Source organism: Coptis chinensis, chromosome 4, assembly GCF_015680905.1.
Source record: "Coptis chinensis isolate HL-2020 chromosome 4, ASM1568090v1, whole genome shotgun sequence".
Classification (NCBI taxonomy): domain Eukaryota; kingdom Viridiplantae; phylum Streptophyta; class Magnoliopsida; order Ranunculales; family Ranunculaceae; genus Coptis; species Coptis chinensis.
This window is the reverse complement of record NC_141459.1, coordinates 27,510,497-27,518,869: the sequence shown is the minus strand read 5'-3', so window position 1 is coordinate 27,518,869 and position 8,373 is coordinate 27,510,497.

Sequence of the window (8,373 nt, the reverse complement as noted above, 5' to 3'; positions counted from 1 at the left end):
TAACACACTGCCCCAAAATGGTAGTGTCCGGCCAAACTTGAGGCCCGGCAGTAAAGGAAGACTTCGGCGTCTCCCTTTCTTTCTATGCAGGCTGGCTACCAATGGGTCTTAGTTAGCTTCTTATTTCCAGATTTGACAGGATTAGGTTCTATAAGTCCAGGAGTTGAGATGGGATTTCAGAGATGAAACCCCAGTTCAACTTCTTAAGCTAGGGAAATGGACTTAGAGATGAGTCCATTTCACTAGGGATCGACGCTCAAGCCGGTTCGGGTTTGGTAATGAACCCTAAATAGCTTAGAGATGGTGATAATCCGATACTAAGATAGGATAATATGACCTTACATGAGCATCATGATTCTCCACCCCTTCTTTCTCTTTGAATATCTTAGGAAACATCTTAGTTTTTAGCGTCTTTTGTATTCCGCGTGTTTAAATGTTCGTTAGGATTTACATGACATAACTAAACCTAGTTGGTAATCTAAAATTGAATCTTACTCACTAGTTCCTTACTTAGAGCACAATAAAGTTGTACGCTGTCCTAGTATTTAGGTTGGTTCGAATCCTTTCTCGAATTAGACACATGAAGACGTGAGTAAGGACTTGAATCTACACCAAACGGAAACGAGAATCAATCTTATTGCCACAAAGTGTAGAGATCAGATAGTGCTAAGGAAGACTCCCCCACTGCTGTTATGGCGATAACCTATTCATTTTTTAAAATAAATAGGACTTGTCGTTATTAAACACAGTGTCGTGCTCATGGCACCAAGTTACTTTCGCAAAGACATGTCTTTATTGCGATCGAACTCCTAATTACAGTTAACTTGAATGGCTTCCATGATATCCTGATCAGATTCTGGTTATGCCTTATTTTAATCTGTTTAGCCTACTAGGGTCACATATTGTTGTTCCAAATGAACTTTGGGGCATCAGGGGTAGAGTATGCATAGTAATATATGTCATATAACATAAAATGCTATAAATGTATGCATAAACTAGAAGAGCTGCAGAGTTTAGTAAGTAAGTAGTATGCATGCATAAACTAGAAGAGCTACAGAGCTCAGTAAGTAAAATAGTATGTAAGCTACATAGCTCAATATTACAGACCCATAGAATAATTGCTCAAAAATAATTATTTATGTGAATCATCAACTGAAAGGCTTATGAAGCAGGGGTATAATCAAACTTTGGTTCGCCATCAGTGCTTGTTGCTGCAACATCATCAAGAACTCTTGTTTCACTCTCAAAAACAGACTGTGTGATTGGATTAGCTGGAATAGTTGAAGGTTGAATAGAACACTGACCTGAATAATGACTCTTCAAAAACATCAAGCACTCTCAGAGCAAAGTGAATGGCATTTTCAGCTGACCTCTTCTTCACCTCCTTCACCACTTGAGAATAGAACTCAGAGGTCTCCACCAAGAGGTCACCAGCCTTCTTATCATAGTGAAAACGTTTCTCTTTTAGAGCCCTCTCATAACCTGACATGACGTCATTTGCATAAGCAATGGCTTGGCCAAGGGTCCTCATCTCGGTGTTCCTACGGTGAAGTTCCCCTTGGACCTGGTCATGCTTTGCTTGTAGGGTGGTGAAGAAGGCGCGCAGTTCCAAGAACTTCACTTTCCAAGTGGCAGTATTAGCAACTCCGTTTTGGGCTTTTTCCAGAAAGCCCCGAAGGTTGGAGATCATATCTCTCATGTTTTTTAAACCAATATCAGATTTCTTCTCTTTGGCCAAAAGCTGGTCAACCTAGATCTGCAGCTCCTCAGCTTTTTTCTCAGCAACCTCTTTCGCCCAGATCAGCTCACCAGTAGCCATCTCATCAGTGGATGTACCGGCTGGGGCCGCAAAAATGGGCTCTTTCATGGCTAAAAAGTTATTCACTAACTGGAAAAGATATAGAGTGTGTAAGTAACACAATGAGAGAAATAGAACATTGAACAGAGAGGGAAAGGCTTACCTTGGCAAGGTGAACAGCAGATCGGTGAAAGGATAGGTCCAGGCTCCCATCCATGTTGGCTTCAGCTTTGTCAATAGGAAGTCGCGCAGCTTCCAGAACTCCAAGCGTGATATCAACATCATTAACAAAATGCTTGCTGGTAATAGGTAGTTCATCAATTTGTCCCCAACGCCTCATCTCCACGATCATCTCCCTTTCAAGGGAATCTGGAGATTGTGACGAAAAGGAAATGTCGTCACTCACCCTCCTCCTATCACTGAATCGAGGAGGAAGGAGAGCGATAATTACAGCAGTTGTTTTAGCAATACCCTTCCCCTTGCGATTATCAGGGAGGGAGGGGTCAACAGGTAGAGGGACATTGCTCCTAGTTTGTTCAGAACCTGTGGGAGGATCTAGAATTGGTAGGGGTACAATTACTTTCTCAAAAGACTTACCAGGATGGGAAATACTATCAGGAACCTTGAATGGTGTTTCATCATTCACTATGAGGGATGAAATTTCATTTTCTTGTCAGATAGGGCAACATCAGAAGCAGGAGCAGGAGCAGCTCTCTTCAGTTTATGACGGTTGGATGCACACACTTCTCTTTTAAAATTACTAGCCGTCAGCAGTTCATGAGGCAGCTCAGGACCTCCCGCCCGATGATCACAACAATCATCATCGGTGCAGCTCTGGCCGAGTCCGATGTCGCAAAGATCACTAGAGGCGGCCACAGAACTCTTCTCCTTGCAGTTTCCTCTCCTTCTAGTAATCAAAGAGGATTCGTCCTAAACTAGAGGAGGAAGAAGTCTAGCATCCTGATCCACAGGAGGGGGAAGTACGGTGCACCCAGAATTCACAGTATTTATCCCAAAAGGGGAAAAGCCAGGAGACAGAGCCAGCAGTTCTTCAGCAGACATGTTGAAATATTCAAAAAGATGGGTGGGATCATGAACTATCACCCAAGGCATCCTCTATTACTTGGGGATCTTCTTGATGAAGTCTACCATAGCAACATTAGTAGCAGATAGTTGATTCCAGGGGGAAGAGTCATCTAAGAAATAATAGCAAAGAAATTCAGGCGAAAGACTCTTATATTAAATTACAAAGTTCTTGAGTAAGTAGACTTACTGGTTGGAGCATGGGTGTGTTTTCTGGGAACAGGAATTCCCATTGGCTCACCATCAGCATCAGAAGGACGAACGTCCCACACATCACCTAACACACGAAAGTGGTGATCAGCCCAGCCTTCGTCACTCTACTTCCCCTAAAAAAAACGATTCAAGAGTTTTTGTCTCTGGTCATGAGGTAGTAGTAGGATTAGTCTCGAATACGTCGGACTTCATAAAAGTACCCGAACACCCAACGATTTAGAACAAATCCATGCCTCTTTGCCAGTAGGGAAGAGTACATGACAATTATGTAGAATAGGGGTGTTGCTTGACCAAATGCAAGATTGAAGTGAATAAGACACTCTCTCAACAGCGGGTGGAGGGGTAAAGTAAGTCCAGCCCTAAGTTGGCCGATTGTGATGAGTGCTACTTCTTTATAGGCCAACTCATCTGACAACCTCCCCCACTCCAGGCCGATATCATCAAGGATGTGAAATTTCTCTCGGATCAATTCCAGGGAGGAAAGATCTCCAAAGTTTACAAGTGACCAGTTAGGATTCATGATCGGAAAGGTTTCAAGTTTTGGTTAAACCCTAACGGGAGATAAAAAGGTTCGGTATGCAAAAAAAAGTAGAAGAAAAGATAATGAGAGTTCTCTCACCATATTCTTTATATATAGATAAGATGGACGGTTACGATTAGCCCAAGCGGTGCGTCTTTTCGGGATGGAACTGCCATCATTATCTTTTTTTGGGAAATGACGTGTCTATTCGAGCCGTCTTTTCAGAGCCTTAATTAGTTGGGTACGTAATTAGTTCCAGCAACTGTTCAGCAAAAAGATTATCATGCCAAAAACAGTGTCACTTCAAGTGCCCACATGTTAGATGTCACGAGAGGGGGCATCTGTAAGGGGGATTTCCCATCATAGGATAGATGACACGTGTATGGGAAATAACCTAAAACTATAGATGTCCAAAATGAGACGAGGACCATCAAACCAGTTCTGTGAATAATAATCTCGTGCTTAACACGAATGTTTAGTGGACATGTGCCTCTAAGTATAACAGTTCTCCAAGTCGTTAGGAACTGATATAAATAGTTCCTGAACAGAAGGAAACTGAATATGACGATCTCTGATGATAAGGAAGGAATCGTAATGACATATCTTAGGAGTTACCTTTTAGATATAACCTTCCCATATACGATGTGACATTATGATCAACAAGGAAACCTTCCTCTAACAAGATATGGTATAGATTTAGACTTCCATAAGAAGAGGATTCCTAATAGGAAGGCAGAGTCCAAAGATGGAAGGGAACTCACAAGCGGTGAGGTTCACCCTAACCCTAGGACTCTCAAAGCTCTTCCTATATAAACCATAGGAATTCGCTTTTAGGAACTACACAAAATAGGGTTTGATTCTCCTAAATAAACAAGGAGATATGTAGGTAGCCGCCAGGCAGTTCAACCCTGAACTCACAATTATCTCATCCCTTCTCTACACAGTCAAAGCTTCTAGATCACAAGGCATAGAGGAAGATCAGGGGATACTCGAAAACTCCCCTACACAATGTTTTTATTTTTGCATCAAGGTACTGCAGTCTCTCAATGTTATTAAATAGACGTATAACTCGCTCTCTAAGAGCAAAACACTAACTTGAACTAAAACGCTCTCCAGAGCTCAAACTTTCTTTATGCTAAAACGCTCACTTGAGCTCAAGGGCTACATAGCTCCAATACTTCTCACGAGTTGAGGACCTACAATTCTAGGATCAACTTAGTGCAGAACGCTCTCTAAAGCAGCCAAAATGCTAACTTGAACTAAAACGCTCACTTGAGCTCAAGGGTTACATAGCTCCAATACTTCTCACGAGTTGAGGACCTACAATTCTAGGATCAACTTAGTTCAGAACGCTCTCTAGAGCAGCCAAAATGCTAACTTGAACTAAAACGCTCTCCAGAGCTCAAACATTCTCTATGTTAAAACACTCACTCGAGCTTAGGGCTACATAACTAACACACTTCTCACTAGTTGCATACCTACACTTCTAGGGTTAACTAAGTGCAGAACGCTCTCTAAGAGCCAAACAATTATCTGAACTGAAATGCTTTCTGGAGCTTAAACATTCTACATAATTAAACGCTTACTCGAGCCCAGGGATACATAGCTCACACACTTCTCACTGGTTGGATACCTACACTTCTAGGGTTAACTGAGTGCAGAATGCTTTGTAAGAGTAAACACGCTCACTCGGGCCCTAAACACTCTCTAGAGTCAAAACGCTCTTCATATCAGTATGCTAAATCAAGCCCAAATACTTCAATGCATCCTAAGTCTTCCTAGACGACATGACATACATCTCCAGGTCAAAATTCCTATTGAGATTTCAAAACAACATGAAACAAGCATTCAGACAAAAGTAAGCTAATACTTCAACGTAAACATGCATTTCATAAGTGCGAAATACGAACTGCCTGAACATACTCAGGAAACTAGTTCCTTAAAAACTACCAAATTGCCACTTACGTGGAAACTAGTTCGTACAGATCTCAAATAGCTAATAAAGTAGATAATAAAGGCGAACTACCTAGGTCGCCCCAGGTTATCAGATCTTAATGTATCTGGCCAAAGCCATGCAACAATAATAAAGGCGAACTGCCCAGGTCACCTCGGGAAACCAACTCTAATGTTTCAGGCTCAAGGCCAATCAAAGGAAGGTTACTCATACAATTTTCTTAAACAAATGATCAAAGGCATCAACTTGCAGAGGGTCCAACACGGGAGAGGAGACTAGTTCTATGGAGGTCACAGCAGGACCGACAGTATTGTTCATTTCCAGTTCGCCACTAGCGAGAGGTAGATTAACAGAGGAAGAAGAGACAACATCATGTACCACACCAAGAGCATTAATTGCATCTTCTGGTGAGTCGTTCTCTCGTCCACCCGAAGCCCCACATTCATGCTCTTCTTTTAGTTGCTCATACTTCTACTCCACCTCTTCCAATTCATGACACATATCGTCGTACACCTCCTTTGCCTGTAAAGCGACCCCCTTACATTTCTGGGCGAAGTCGTTAACCGTGGCCATCTTTCCTTTCAGCTCGCTCAACTCATTAGCCGCCATCGTCCTTTCCAAAGTCAATGAAACGACCTGTGCTTTCAGAGCGTCTAACTCTTTCTTCTCAGACTCCTGCACCTCCCGAACACTAACCAGCTCATTTTTCAATGCTTCGACCTCACCTTTCTCTATCTCAGCAAATTGAGCAGCCATCTTTAACTTATGGTAACCAGCTATAAGCTACACCAATAAGATCGCATCACCATACAATTACACACTGAAACATAGGAGTAGGCCAAAGTGCTATATCAATCAAACAAAGACAAGTGTAGCACTTACCAAACAGTGAGCCAGGTCAAGCGCCCTCAGATTCTCTGCCAGGTCCTTAGAATCAAGGTTCCTCCTGTCTCCATCTAGTATATATCATCCCCTCCAACAAATAGGCCGTTATAGGTGCAGACTTGTAAATGCATTCCGACCTCTTAACAAGCCGTTCCTTCCCAGTACCCTCATCTACATACACCAGGTTGCGTTTTAGGTCATCTTTACCCTTAACAGAAAGACCCTTACCAACCTCCCTACTAGCCAATTTCTCTTTCCCCTTACCACCAGCAGTGTCCCCAATAGATGCACGTTGCCCAGTCTCAGTGCCCCCAAAACTAAGGACATTGAAGTCAACCTATGCTCTTAACCTAGACAACCGAGCTGCCTTTTCCACCAATTCAGTCACCACCACCAGCATCAAACTGGTCCCAAGAACATGCTCAGCCGCCTTAGCGACCTTCACAGCCCTCATGTCAGACCCATCGGCCTTCCTCTTTAGCAATTTGCTGCGATCACGAGGAACGAACGAGATGTCCTCCCACTTCGTCTGGGCAACCCTCAGGCACCCTCCCCCTGGGGACAGCCTCATATCGTCCCCCATCAGGTCGTCACAACGACCCCCCACCTCGACTCTTGTTCCTCTCTTCCCTAGTGACAAGACCGCTGTTTCCCCTATCTATTATAGATTTAGTTGAAGATTCGCGATCAGCCCGAGCACGCACTCTTTTCTTCTGACTCTTTTTCTTCGCCCTGATCTCACGTCCTCCCCTTTCAACGAAGTAGTGAGCTACTTTAGGAAGTATCTCTTGCTTCTCAGAACGACTAAGACGACGAACTTCTTAATCACTCCACGTGTCCTCCCCTTTGAGATAGCGGCCTCTGCAAAACATCAAAGAGATGAATCAAATTCAAAACCAACTACCAAAACATATGAGCAACAAATAGCAACATAAAGATACATACCAGCAAAATTGCAAACCCTAGTATTCAATCCAAACCCACTAGCGCAATAATTTCCAATCAACAACAACGACCTTCTCTCCTAAGACTCGTTGCTTACACCATCTAAAACGCTCGACTTTCTCGTTGGCGTTTGCAAGCTAAAATTATTAGCACGAGATCGCTTCACAGCAAAGTGCTCAATAACATCAACGACCTCTATGCGGTACTCCCCGCTCTCATTCAGCATGTCAAAAACCTTAAGTAAACACCAAGTATTGCTAAGGAACTAGCAGAGCGCTTTCCCACAAAAATTCAAAAATTCACATGTAAGTTTTGAGAACGGTATCCTCATACCAGCTCGCAACTGCCCCTCACATATAACGATCCCGTAACCCAGTGGAACGAATGCATTGATAAAAACATCCGCATCCTCCCCCAGTTTGTTTATTTCCAGGTCATTAACTGTTATACCATAAGCTTCCCTTAAATCTAAAAAGCTTTTAACAGCACGCTTATCTACGATTCTAGAGGGCAACCCACTTGAAACAAAAACCTCTTCACGACTAGAACTACTCGCTACATCAATTACAGAATTAGATTTTACCACATCGTCCTCACTTTCAAACCCTAACAACTCCTCTATTACTTCGTTAGAACGAGTGTCATCTAAGTCAGACATGTTTCACTTTCTCTCTCGCTCTTTTCTTACAACACAACGACCTAAACAAGACTACAAACAAGAACCTTCAAAGAAAAAAAAGAAAACAAAAATGGCGGAAAGACTAACCTGGATACTCTAAACCATTCACAAGTTCCGAAAAATGACAAAACTGTGGCTCTCCAGTTCTCCAGATGCAGTTTTGTTCAAGAAAAAACCCTTAAGTTCCCAAGGCACGTCATGATTACACTAAAACTATAGACTGACACGTACCCTTATGTAGCGTCTTTTCAAATTCCGCAAAATGAGGCAGTTGCTATTTATGTCCACAGTTGTTC